This window comes from Bactrocera dorsalis, chromosome 1, assembly GCF_023373825.1.
Source record: "Bactrocera dorsalis isolate Fly_Bdor chromosome 1, ASM2337382v1, whole genome shotgun sequence".
NCBI classification, from domain to species: Eukaryota; Metazoa; Arthropoda; class Insecta; order Diptera; family Tephritidae; genus Bactrocera; species Bactrocera dorsalis.
In genome coordinates, this window is record NC_064303.1 from 99,176,289 (window position 1) to 99,190,081 (window position 13,793).

Here is a 13,793-nt window from a genome sequence, read left to right on the forward strand (position 1 = left end):
CGTGGGGTTGTTTTGATGAAGTGATTGGAAATCGCGGCGCCTGACAATGTGCGAACAAAGTGGAAAGCGGAAAAGTATGTGCCCCCAACCGTTAGACCCGCTAACAATTCACCCAGTAGCTGTGGCGGAGAGGGGTGCGTGCCAGCGCCTCTGGTGTTGCTATAATTTTATGAGTAATTCAACTTTATTAATATAGTACGCCCGAAAAGGATAGCGCAAAGGATAATGCAAATGCGCCGCCGGCCTGGCTGGCGGAAGGAAGTCGTCTGAAAGGGAAGTGTGTTTTTGTAGGCAGCGTATGAAAAGTGTGGCACGTGGCTGGTTGGCAGGAAGGCGTTATGTTTACACAGTTTCATCTATTGCCATTTATGAAATGATTTTGTGCATTTATGGCGACTTATGTAAATATTATTGCCTCATGCCGCACACACTTCCGCCAATTTTATTCGCAACATAGCGCGTATTGCGTGTGCCAGTCTGTGTGGGTGGCAAATTGTACGCGGCAAGTGGCAAAGTCAATATGTTTGCGTATTAATGCATAATTATGACAGCAGGAAGCTGTTGTGCAAATATTTGAGGAATTTATTTGAAATTTATGCAGTCAAACGGAAGGACAATGAAGTGAGTACTAAGTGCTAACGAGGTGGGAGGTATAAATGGGCGGTCTGAGGGGGCGCTTTCAAGGAATGTTAAAGAAATATATGAGAATAATAATTCCTATGCGAAGACTTTTTGCATACAGGACCCTTAGGAGGTATAGTACGATCGAATTGATTCGGAACAAGTAGGCGGAAAGCGGGTTCTATGGTACAGACCCAGACTTTATTCGGCCACGCGTTGACCTTTTCGTGATTTAATCCTTTTTGGATCGGAATTTAATATTATCGAGGCATATATAGTACTCCAGGGTTCAACAAACATATTCTACCCTATTAGCTTAAAATGATTTAATTTGGTTGTATTCATGTATGCGAACTCACATAATTTTACGTGAAGATAATGTGAAGCCCACTGAAATACCATTCTCCGAGCATCACTCATCGGATATACTAGGTTAGGTTAGGTTCTACTGGCCGGCTGCCATGCCATACACTGACCTACTGGTTTTAGTAATGACAGATAAAGGTAGGGTTTAATTAGAACTTTAATATTCATCATAAAAAACGTCAACGCCTTCACCATGAAATACCACGAAATATAATATAATGAAATGATATCATCGGGTTGTTTTCTTGAAAGAAGTAGACTAAAGTAGGTGATATGGCTGGCCTACACTAAGGGCATCATACTTAGACTGTCAAATACCGTCCTTTGTGAAACCTCATATACTCGTAGTGAGATTCAGGTGTTTTCACATTGACTTCGCAAGAACGGAATATTCAAAAAGACGTCTTGTTCTAAGCTACACGTACGTTATGATTTTGAACCAACATAGCCCCGATCGGACAATGCCCAGTTAAAATAACGTACAACTAAGAGAAAGTTGGTAACATCTCATTTTACTTTGAGAATACCCGAATAACAATATCCGTGTGTCAAACGGAATTACTCATTGGATATATTACTATATCTCTCCCCCCATAAAATACTGTGGAATGCTCTCTTCAGGTTCTTGCTGTAAAAAAAAATATTAAGAATAAGAAGACTAAGTAAGATGCTATGGCTGATGTTCACGAAATAGGCTGCCAAATTTCATTCCTTGTGAAACCCTACATTCTTCTGGATGTCAGAAAATGCGAAGTTTAGGTGTGTGTGTTAAGTAGGCCTTGACTTGACAGAAACGAAATATTAATAAAGTCGTCTTATTCCAAGCTATTGATATTTGGCAATGATTAGTAAAAAATAATCTACGACTTGTAAAAGGTGAATGTTGGTAAGGGCGAGATCTCCCTAGTCATTAAGATTTACAGGACAAAATGAAAGATCTTGTGATTCCATAAATGTTTGTAGTTGGCCAATTCTCACCATGCTCACGAGGGACCCAGTTACCCAGTAGTAAACCGAAAATCCTACCAACTTGTTCCCTTTCTGGTCAGATCAGATTCAATAAGGAGATTTCAATATCGCATACAGGGACCAATGTCTACGTCTCTCAGAAAAAATTATAATAGACTTTGAACAAAGAATGGGAAAGATTACGTGTCGAAAATAATAGTCATACAAACTAAAGACCGAAGCTAACGATGATAGAAGTATAGGTTTTTCGAAGAGTGCAGGGTAGTCGAGTACAACCTTCGGATCCGACCTAACCCAATAAATATAAACCGAAAACTGCAAAACTAATGAGTTTGCCAGTGAGAGCACTTTAGCACCAACTTTTTTGGAATCGTGTGGGTACTTCACTGTCCCTTGCGCTGAAACGTTGGATCTATGGACTTTACGTGATTTTCGTAAGCGCAGGTCTAAAACCAGTAAAAAGTCCTATTTTCTGTAAGTTGGCAGTACTGTTAGTGACATCTATGATAAATTTGACGTCAAAATATTCAATAGTATTTGAGATATGCGTCGTTTTGTGAGGCTCCAAAAGTGAATTCTTCGATTTTTACTGAATTTATTGAACAAAGAAGTGCGATAATGCACCATGTCATACTGCATTGTTTATTCGTGATCATTTCGCTACATTTTCAACTAATATCTTACTATACTTATTGGATTGTAAGCATAGACGGTAACATCTACTACTAATTGAAATTTTGAGTCTCTTTTGGGAAGCTATAAGCCTTAACACTAAAATCTTTACTATTTTTTCGCAAATTTTCTGCTAATTACAATTTAATTCACTCTTCATAAGACGCAGCTGTCAATGCTTGATCTACCAATTCTGCACTGGGTAATGCTACGAGTACAAGACACTAAAGGTAGTAAAAAGCAACTTCGACTAGCTCTAATCCAACTACTAGTCTTACAAATCACTTGACACCACTATTTCGTCCTCGACTCCAGCACTTTTCACATTTTTCATGTAGCTGCGACGCACCACGTTGGGCGGCACAATCATCTGTCTGCGAGGGAGGAGATGAGCAAATCCGCCCTTCCTGACTTGCACTAGTGTTTCAGGCTCGTGTATTAGTACTCGTATATGCGATATATACAAAGTGTCTACAAGCGTACCAAATACATATGTATACAAATGTACAAACATTATTACCACCCGTTTGACATGACAATTGAACTTTCTTAAATTGCGTTTAGTTACTCTTACAAACGAAGGTCAATAAACTGCAAGTTTGAGAGTGTTTCAACCCCAAAATTTCACTAAATTATTGACATGGGATGCAATGGTTCCCCAATGTAAAAGGAAAAAAATTTCATGAAATTTTCAAAAGAAGTTGCGAATTCAAGATATTTAATGTGAAGTTTTGATTAGAAGTAAAGAGCGAAGAAATCTTCCGACCATTAAATTATTAATTTAACATGTAGTGTATTGTAGAGTACTCCGCAAATACTTTACTCTCTCTCTCCTCTCCCTCATTTAACCTAAGTAATTCGCAAGCCTTGTCCAACACTTCTAATTTTAGTGCCTTCAGGCGCACTTCAAGTCACCTCGAACCAGTCATAAAAGCGGTTAACCGCTGGATTATCTTATCAGCAAATGCTAACGCAATAAAATTGTCATAAAATTAGCTCTTATGATGATAAGAATGCAAAACGGAATCACTATTTTTTACGATTAAAGCATAAGTGGCGGCTTCTGTATCTTAAAGAGATAAGAAGAGTATTAATGTTCGGTCATTGTTGGCAAATTAATGTTGTTTGTGCGTTCAGAAAAAAAAAGTGTCTAGGCAATGTTGTGAGGGAAAGCTTTTAAGTTTTGAGATTGCGTGGAATTTCAAAAATATCGTTTCGTTAGAGCTGAAGGTTCGAAGCTCCTGGGAGAAACAAATTTTATGCATTCGACAGATCGCTCTTAAACATTTAAGGATGGATCCAGCTACATGACTCATGTGGAGTCCTACAAATACGAAGATCATATATGATGGGAAATCGCGAGAATTTTTTTTTATAGCTGTGAGTACTGCACTCAAAATATTAAAATTTTCTTTCAAACCGAGAGGTCACCAACAACGCAATTTGAAGCCACAATAGTCCGAGTAGTAATCTTGAAGTCAAAACATTCAGTTGGATCAGTGAAAAAACAGAGAGAGAGAGAAAGAGAAAGAAAGGCAGAAGAAGACAGATACACAGAGTTGATGGAAGAAAGATAGAAAGAGAGAGAGACACATATAGATAAAGAGAAAAAGAAAAGAAAGAGGTTCTCCAAATCCATTCTTGGTTGAAAGACAAGAACCATATCTGAGACCCTAAAAAAAAATCCAAAAAAAGAAAGCTTCCCTTGGATATTGAAGTCGTCGCAAAGACCAATACGCATATAGGAAAGGTAAGAATAATGATTGGACTTTACTAATATAGCTTTAGGTGACCAGATATTGACGAGGCGTAAAATATAGAGAAAAGGGAAATGTTGGCCGTGGGTACGGGTCAGATGGTCTATCCGTTGAGTCCAGTTTTCGATGACTTGTTCAAGCATTTCGACTGGTTACTGCCGAATGACTGGCGTAATGTTCTGCTCCAAGGAATCGAAGTGGGATTGTCCGCATAGACTTTAGACTTTACATATCCCCAAAAGAAGTCTAACGCGGTAATATCACATTATCTTGGTGCTCAATCGACCGAACCAAAACATGAAATTATCTACTCTTCGAAGTGTTCTCTTCATAAATCTATTGATTGATGCGATTTGTGGAAAGTGACGTGGTTTTGTTGAAACCAAATGACGTCGAGATCTTGAGCTTCAATTACAGGCATCAAATAGTCGGTTATCGTGGCGCCATAACGGTCGCAATTGACGATTACGTTCTTACCGGCATCATTTTTGAAGAAATATGAACCGATGACCCCACCAGCCCAACTCTTGAATCCTCCAGGTTGCTTTTCGTCTCAAATGCGGCAATTTTGCTTGTTTACATACTCATTGAGCCAGAAATGGATCTCATCACTGAAGAAAATTTGGCTCGAAAACGTCGGATCTTCTTGGAACTTTTTAAGAGCTCATAGAGTAAAACGATGTCGCTAGGGAGGGTCCAGCGGCTTTAGGTCAGGTCTTCAAGCCTTTCCATGATGAAGTGCCAAACAATACTAAACAAAAAAAAGCACCTTTAATTGGATCACCCGTAAAAAAAAGAATTTGTTTTTAAAAGGTTTATATTGCATAAAATACTGTCAATTTTGGTCGTGGTCGTTATGAATAGATAACGATGAATCTTAATGTCGCATGCTGAGTGCATTGCAAATAGATTTTTACACAATTCCTAGCTAAAATCCATGAATATCAATCCAATCTTCTAACGAGAAGTACTTTAGATTGGCATCAATATATTATTGTCGTTCGTTTTTTAAGCTCATTATCGTTGAGTACTTAAGATAGGTGATACGGGTATCGGCCTACACGCTTACTTTACAGAACTTAAGCATTCATACTTTATAGCGATAGCTTTTCGATACTTTATTGAACTCAACAGATCAAATTCGATCCGCTTGCTTTCTCAAACGAACAACTTCGGCTAGCGGTCGTAAATTAGCACACACCGAGATGAGTATTAAATTTGTCACCGTTAATGGCGCGAATGAGCTAAGTTCACATAATTTTTGATTTTTATTGAAAATGGAAAATTTTGCATACGAGATTTCGAGTCTACAACCATAGAACTACAACAAAGTTCCGACTATTTTGGTAGGAAATAAAAATTTGTGATTTCAATAAATTCGATTAGAGTGTGAATATAAATTTTGTGCTTATGGAATGTCTAATTACTTTACGCTTTCGATTTTCCCCATTTTTGAGACATTAAGCATGAGAGGGAGAGAAAGCGAGAGGCACGAGATGCGGGTGTTGGCGGTGGAGCAGATATGGACGTATGGTTGCCGTTGGGCGGCTTTGTTGCAAGTTGCACATATATAAATTTATAATGCAACAATATGGCACGTTCCAAATCAATTTAGAAAATAATAAATGGCAGGCATAAATTAAATTAATATGGCAGTGACTTTCAAACTATGCCGCAGCGAGCAATTCCAAAATTAACCAAAAGCATTTGCCGCGCGACATTGCACCACGCACCGAGGCAATTAGCGTAAGTCCCTGCGGTGCCATGCAACCGATGCGAGGGGGTGGCTTGCCGCGCAACCATAATCTGCCTCAATTTAGCTTTGAAAACCATTTCGAAAATCCACAACACACACACACCGAGCACTCAAAATAGAAGAAGCCTCAACAAAAGAAGCCAACTGAGTGAGTGGACTGACTGATCGCAGGGATATTTGCTGTGGGGAGCAAGCTGCAGCTATTGTGGCTGTGCTGTGTTGTTGTACGTTCGAGAAAATGTCAAAAATGCAATTATTTATATAAAGTGAAACATTTTAAAAGCAATTAGAAAATGTGGCGGCGAGCAGTAAGCTGATAGTGGGCTGACAGGGGGTTGCGAGTGGACGGAAATGCAGCACGCGGAGAAGAAGAAACTCATTTTTATAAAATTCGATATTTTGTTGTCAAAGTCATTGTATGTTATTGAAATTTTTTGTTATTGTTCTTGTGATATGCAGTTGTTGTTGACTGCAATCTAGAGGTTAAAGTGAACGCAGGCTGTTGACAACTGGGTAGCTCATTGCATCTTTGATGTGTACATGTCCAATGAGAGTTGGACCTGTAGGAACCACGTTCCGTTGGAATTGTTAGAACCAAAACCCCTTTCCCTAATGAAAGGAAGAAAACAGCTCCGGATGAATGACCCGCAGTCCAAGAAATGCAATGGACACGACAAGGACTGGGGCGAGTAGGTCCTTGTGGCATTTATTACAGTGACCTTATAAAGGAGCGCAAATTTGGTGTGGGATTTGTGGTGGGAAGAGGCTCCGTCGCCGAGTACTGTCATTCACCCCGGCGGCTGAACGTCTAGCCACGATCCCCATTAAAGCAAAGTTCTTCCACATATCACTGATTTGCGCACACGCCCCGACGGAAGAGAAGGACGATTGACTAAAGATGTCTTCTTTGAGCGCTTACAGCTCACGTATGAGAGTTTTTCCCATCACGATGTAAAAATCGTGCTTGTGGACTTTAACGCCAGAGTGGGCAAGGAAGGTATCTTTGGCACAACTATCGGTAAATTCAGTCTCCCCGATGAAATATCCCCAAATGCGTTGAGGCTGATTGACTTCGTCGGGGCCTGAAATATGGTTATCTGTAGTACAAGATTCCTGCATGGAAAAAGTCATGAATCTACCTGGCCTCCGAAATTAAAAACCACCAAGCAGATCGATTAGGTTGTGATAGACGGTAGACACGTCTCCAGAATACTGCGTACGTTCCGAGGTCATGCCATTGGCTCGGACGACAATCTTGTTGAAGCGAAGATACGAATCCACCTCTGCGTAGCAAAAAACGCAAGTCAACAAACACAAAGAAGGTTCGACGTCGAGAAGTTGCAATTATAACAGACAGCCGAACGATATTTTACTCGGCTTGAACTCCTGCTCTCTGAGGGTACGAATATAAGGGAACTGTGGGACCGCATTTTAAGCTCCTTACGTACAGCTGCAAACGGAACCACAGCTTTTCGAAAAATGCAAAAGAAAAGTTGGTACGATGAGCCATGCGCAGGAGAGAAAGCAGACTGCCTACCTCGGAACGTTACAATCGTTCACAACACTTGCAGGATGGGACAGATACTGAGAACTGAAGAGGAAAGCGAGACGCATTTGTAGACAAAAAAAGAGAGGCCGAAATGTGTGAGTACGAAGAGTCTGACAAACGGGCCGATAGGGGTATTGCTCGAAAATTCTACGAAAAGATGCAGCGACTAACAGAAGGTTTCAAGACCGGAGCATACTCTTGTAGAACCTCCAGAGGTGAACTAGTGACTGATGACCAGAACATACTGAAATTATAGAGGGAACACTTCTCCAACTTGCTGAATGGCAGTGAAAGCATAATACCAGGAACCCTACTCCCCAATCGATGACGATGGAGCGGACGATGAGCTTTACGATATACATATACGACGACATTGACATAGTTCAGCAGTTTAAGAGACAGCGGTTACGCCGGCTAGGTCATGTCGACCGAGTGGATGAAAACACTCCAGCCCTGAGAGTATTCGACGTCTATAAGAAGAGAAAGACCTCCACTCAGTTGGAAGGACGAGGTAGAGAAGGACCAGGTAGAGAAGGACGTGTCTATACTTGGAAATACCAATTGGTGCCAAACGGCGAAAAAGAACAACTGACGCTATAACCGCGTAAGCGCTGTCTAGTCCGATAAAAAAAGAAGAAGAAGCGCATAGCTTCAAAATTTCTTCCAGGGCTAGCACAAGCAGCTACGAATATCTACTACAAACATATGTATATATGTATATAGCGTACTATAAATTTGAAGACATATTTCTACACTCGTGTGACATGAACAGTTCATAATAATGTCAATGACAAATCACGCGCACACGTCAAAAATCACTGCATAAAATATTTCAACTGTCGATCGATGCCGCTGCACGTAGTCACCACCCTAAGGTGATGCCATATTGCTTTGTTTCTCTTTGCTTCTGGTGGCTGGCGGTACTCGCGGTGTTGAGCTATGTTTTGTTTTCGATTTTGATGACTGTTTCACTGCACTTCAAGGCATCTAAAATTAGTTTTCAAATATTGTTACAAATGTGTTTAGTCTAAACAAATGTTGCACTGCAACACATATGCACAGAGTGGATGTATGTGTGTGTTGCACTCGAATTGAAGTGTAATGGGGCGTACCAAATTGGAGTTTGCTGACACTCTTTGTTGCTTTTGTAGAAAGCATATAGTTTGCAATTGAAAGTGCATCGCTTTGTATACCATATGTGTATGTGTGCGTGTGTGTCGTTGACAATTTTTGAATTCCAAAATTCTGATAAGATAAATGTGTTGCAGCTGTAATGAAATTAGACGCGAAGGCGAATCTAATATCACGAGTGAATGTGTTCATAATGAGAGGGGGTTCCGCTCTTTTTTACAAAAACAAAGTTCACGTACATACGATAATGGTATACAAATTATGTTTCTTCGCTTTGAGAATTTCTAACATGTTATAAGAACTGTAGTAAAGCACGCCTGCCATTAGGAAATTTTAATATTATAGATAAGTTACATCGAACAACTTGAACTTGCCAAAATCGCCTGTCCAAAATCACCTATCTCAAAATTGGGTAAGATCACTGCAACTTCCTATAATTTTCGAAAATAATTAACAGATACCATATGTCAACTGTTCATGTTGGCAAAATCCAAAGTAAGATCAGACAAGCAAGTAATACATAAATCAGGGTAAACACTTGATCCTAGTTTTGAAAGTCTTACATAGAATCATAGAATCATGTCTTGAAATAATACGAAGTTTTGGGCTGTCCTAGAGAAAGATTCTCGAGGTTTTAATACTAAAATAAATTAAGTGGATAAGGATTAGTGGATGGAGTCATGTAACATTGATTGTCGCTGGTTCGCGATAGATCGCAGGACAATCTTGCAATTTCTGTTTGCGCGGATCATCAATAGTTTCCGGAACAGCAACTGATTTAGGACGACCTTCACGAAATTTATCTTGGAGTAATCTGCGACCTCCAATGAGTTCGACTTTCCATCGATAAACACTGTTCCTTGCAGAAAAAAATCGCGTTACATGTTCTAGAATTAATTTCGTTTTATGGCCGAAATAAATATTTGAAGTTATTGCATATTCTGAGTATTTATAATATCAAAAATGTCAAACTTTACGATAAAGCTGTGAGTTGTGAGATCCTAGGGTTGCCTATTTCCGCATTTTCGTTCTTAAAAGGGTGTTCATAAAATATAACAGATTTTCAAAGAGAAGGGCTGAAGAGGTGATTCGCGACCGAATCATTTATGGACAGGTCATAAATTCGGCGAGGTCGGCTTTTACACAACTCAACTATTAGCTGATCACGGATACTTCAAAAAGTACCTCAACAGAATGAGAAAAGTCGAAAAACTGTAGAAGACCTGTTGGCACTTGCTCCCACGACAGTCGGGTCTACGTAACAGGAACGGACCCGGACTTTTAGCCAGCCAAGAGCTGTCAACTCGACAGAGTTCTGCAACAACTTAGTTGGCCCAATAAACGCGAACAATTTAATCAGCGTCAGGCTGGAGTGGATCAAACTGGGAGAATATCCAGATATTCGCATGGAATCTTGCTACGCAGTAAAAAGCGGGTACTGGACTCAGGGCGCAGATGTAAATCTCTCGATGAGAAAAATAAACTAAGAAACTACTTTGAGGTAATTCAGTTCTGGCTACAGGGTGACGACGGTTCCTTAGAGAGGGGTTTTTACTAATATGCAAGTCGCACATATAGTTGCTGTGACGACAGCACTGATAATCAGAGTGACGAGCTTAGTCGATTGCTTGGAGATTTCTCCCCAAGAAATTTTTCGAAACCGCCCATATGTGACCACTTACTAAACGATCCCGAAGTAAGTGCTTGTATGAAAAAATGTTTAATCTCACAAAATATCTTCTTGAAATTTGGTTTACTACCTAAGGCAACGGTTCAATCTCCGAAGAAATTGCTCAGTTCATTTCGCCATAGCGTATAGCTGCTATACAAACTGAACGATCGGAACCAAGTGCTGGTATGAGAAACTTTTGTATCTGAGCTATCTTCCCGAACGTTGGCATGAATTATTACCCAAGAAACCGGTTCAATCTTCGAATAAATTGATCCGATCGGACCACGATAGCATATATAATATGTAGCTGTCATGCAAACTGACCAGTCAAAATCAAGTTCCTTCAGGAACTTTTTGTATTTGTTAAGGGTTTATAGCCACAGTGCAACCGAAGTTAAGGTTTTTTTTAAATTTCACTTCTACCGTTCATTTGGCTCAAGTTAATGTTATTGACTGAATTTCCTGCAAAATTTTAAAGAATTCCAGAGTAAAAGCGGAATCTGTGAAACTTTTTACCAGTAAGTATATGTACTATATATGAAAGAAAATCAGATATAGTTATAGTTAAGTACGTAATTCTTAAAAATATAGCTATCTGTATATATGTAAATTCTCTCATGCTGTCAATATCTCACTACTAGCAACTCTACCTATCTATAAATGTATGTAATACGCCACTCATGCCTTAATGTATTCATAAGCTTGGCCTCTCTAGCATCCCTGCCACTTTTATGCCTTTCATTTCACGTTAATCATTACGTGCGTCTTATAACATTTTATATAACGATTAATTCATCATTAAAATAAGAAGGCAAAAAAACAAAAAAAAAAATATATGGATAAAGTCAAACAAAAACTCACCAGCATCCAAGGGTTCCCGTGCGCCAGTGTTCAGGCGGTCAGTTGAGTGTTCGTACAAGGTGCTTCCGTAAGCGCCGCTCACACGCACACATACACAGCGAACGACGCTCATACTCACGATGTCTACTGGCGCGCCAATTTCACTCGCTCCATTATCGTTAGCAGATGAGTTATCGCCCAAATACAGTAATTCTTACGAAGCCGTCAGTTGGTTGTTGGTGTTGATTGGCTTTCATGCTGTGTTCCCATCACCAATGATGCTTCTTAATTCATTACTTTTATTCAACATCGGCGTACAGTATTTTATTATTTGTTTATATATTCTTTTTTGTTGCTTTTTCGACGTCTTTTTCATATCGTGTTTTTACGTGGTGTCTTCAGTGTACTCTTTCTCAAAGGCAGCCAAATCTCGTGGCTTGTTGCGGCCCTTTTTAATGTAAGCAATCAAAATTTTTATGATTTCTTGTGAAATTTTCTCTGCTCTTCGTGTTCTTCGTGTTCTGCTGCTTCGTGTTCGTTACAAATTTTTAGTAAAATTTATTTACTATGAAATTCAATATTTTGTTAATTTTGTTGGCGTAGTTTTTTCGTGTTGTTTTTTCTGCTTTCAGTTCATTGTTGTTTTTATTGCTTTTTAGTTAACTCGTTTGTGTGTTGCTTTGCCTCTATAATGAAGAATGTCTTCGGTTAGTCGATAAGTATCACTTTTTAATGTTTTGATAAGCAAATAAATTAGCATTTGAGTAGTTATAATGGCTTGTAGAACACCTGTGTGAATCAAGAAAGAGAGAGATGAGCATCAAAGTAAGTGCAGTTGTTGAAGAAAAAGGGTTCTCGCGCATTGATTCTCAAACAAATTTACTGCTTTTCTTATAAATTATTTTACTACTTATTTTTAAATTTGTACAATAAATTTTTAATCCACCACTCGCTTTTTATTGATTAGTTTAACAGATAAATTTGAATTTCCTCTTTTTTTTGGTAATTTCTAAGAGAATTTCTCTGATGCAATGACAGCTCTTGTTACCAGTTAGTTAAATGTTTGATTTTTATTCCCAGAACAGGGTATATACAGTTTGCAACACCAAGAAGAAAACGCCGAAGAGTATAAAAGGTATATATGTACCTAAATGACCAACGTGACGTGTTGAGCCGATTTAGCCATGTCCGTTCGGCAGTCCGTCCGTCTATCTGGATATAAGCGAACAAGTTCCTCAGTTTTTGAGATATCGATCTGCTGCTCATTTTTCGAAATCAGCGATACCGGACCACTGTAGCAAATGAAGTTATATCTACCACCTAATCTAAAGGAAAAGAAGTTGTCAAAACACTGCACCACGGACTATAGCGGGATGCCTCTTGATGTCTCCTATGGAACATCCACACAGTGAGGTCTGGAGCATAATGTACTTCTCTCCAATCAATTTCCGTTAGGATGTTTTAGTAGAAACCATCCGTGCAGTCACCTGCTTGAAGCGGAACCGCCTCATAGGAGCATCAAGGTATCTCTTCTTAACCATATCGACGACATAAGACAATACGCCGACCAGACTTCGGATGCAACTAACTTCATATAAGCACTGACCGCAACCGACTCCCTATCAGTAAAAGGCGTACTTGGAGTTGAACCACTAGCCGACGAGCTCGAGTTGCCGCGGCAAACGAAAGTGACCCTTACGTAGCTTTGGTCTGGACACTTTTTCTTATCCAGAATCGATCCCGACATATTAAACATAGCATGCAGCGAGTCCTTGCATGACTCTAAGCACCTATTTCCTTGCCCAGCTAGCCCTACACATCTACCACTCCTCTCCCTATGGCCCAACCCTGCCAAAACAGCCTCAGTCCGCATTAGTACGTTAATGCTAAAAAGTAGCTTGGAGCTGTTGCAATTAGGCTTTGTAACGAATCTAAAGCTAGTCGAGGTATGAACAAAAAGTACTATCTTCCTGATTCTCCATATAAGCCTTCTTAAAACCAAGGTTTCAGTTCTGGATGTTTCTACATACAATTTTGATTTTGCTTGTGAGTTTCTGAGAGAGTGGGCTGGATTTAAGTGGCTGACTACATACTATCTATTATTAATGGTGATGGTGGGAACAGATACAGAGATTAAAAACAGAGGACTGGCCTTTGCTACTACACACTGATTCTTTCCTTGAAAATTTTATCAGCCTGAGTTCTCCTTGCAGACATGCCTTGTTCTGGATGACCCACGTCCTTTTCAACTAATGAAAATATTAAAAAAGTGGAAGATATTGTGCTTGAAAATCGTCAGGTGTTAAAGAGATGGGAAGACAGCTCGACATCTCTCGTGAGTCCGTTCGAATAATTTTGGCGGACATTTTGGGTATGAAATGTGTTCTTACTCGAATCGTACCGATAAAGCTGAATTTTTTTCAGTAGGTGTACCGTAAACAAGTCTCTTTGGACTTGCTT

The 13,793-nt window shown here is 39.5% G+C and overlaps 1 long non-coding RNA gene across 1 annotated transcript in view; it reads right to left on the reverse strand.

Moving 5' to 3' along the window:
• Positions 1-12,103, reverse strand: part of LOC125777835 (uncharacterized) — a 45,777-nt gene extending 33,674 nt beyond the window's left edge. Inside the window, exon 1 of the long non-coding RNA XR_007422419.1 lies at positions 11,355-12,103. This is a non-coding gene — a long non-coding RNA (uncharacterized LOC125777835). The remainder of the gene's footprint in view (positions 1-11,354) is intronic.
• Between the last annotated feature and the right edge of the window lie 1,690 nt (positions 12,104-13,793).